Genomic DNA, 525 nt, shown 5'->3' with positions numbered 1-525 from the left:
CGTTTGACCCCAGTACTCTTTCCTGCCATGGCAGGGGGTCGGACTAGATGATCTGCTCAGGTCCCTTCCGACCCTAGAAACTATGAAGTGGTAGGAAGGTCCCAGATTTGTCCTGGCTGACTGTAATCCATTACCATTGATTCTGGAGAACTGGTTGATAAAGTGTTTCTTCACACAGAAACTCCTAGATCTACCAGGTTGACTAAGTCCAGTCCTGGGGGCCCATTATCACTGTTCACCAGAACTAGCACTGAGGCCCTAGATTCATTTGAATTAACTGAGTTGGCACGGAGGACCTTGCACTATCCACTCTCTCCTTTACTTTGAACTCCCGTTACTAGGAAGTAGATTTTATGTCCTGTTTTTCATGCTGCTACTTGCACATAATGCTTGGGTCTATACCAGGCACTTCCCTTGAATGTTCCCATCCTTCTGGTGATAGCAATGGTGCGAGTACTAGAAGGTAGTTTAAATTCTGACTACAGAAAGCAACTTGTGTTCACCAGTGTTACCACCAGTGTAATA

At 45.7% G+C, this 525-nt stretch overlaps 1 long non-coding RNA gene across 1 annotated transcript in view; it reads right to left on the bottom strand.

Annotated features, from left to right (window-relative positions):
• The window catches only part of LOC109306709, a 1,245-nt gene extending 1,066 nt beyond the window's left edge, over nucleotides 1–179 (bottom strand). Inside the window, exon 1 of the long non-coding RNA XR_002100083.1 lies at nucleotides 73–179. This is a non-coding gene — a long non-coding RNA (uncharacterized LOC109306709). The remainder of the gene's footprint in view (nucleotides 1–72) is intronic.
• Nucleotides 180–525: the final 346 nt, after the last annotated feature.

This window comes from Crocodylus porosus, unplaced genomic scaffold (assembly GCF_001723895.1).
Source record: "Crocodylus porosus isolate Cpor-Errol unplaced genomic scaffold, CroPor_comp1, whole genome shotgun sequence".
NCBI classification, from domain to species: domain Eukaryota; kingdom Metazoa; phylum Chordata; order Crocodylia; family Crocodylidae; genus Crocodylus; species Crocodylus porosus.
The sequence above is the reverse complement of the archived record's forward strand: the minus strand, read 5'-3'. Positions and strand labels throughout refer to the sequence as shown.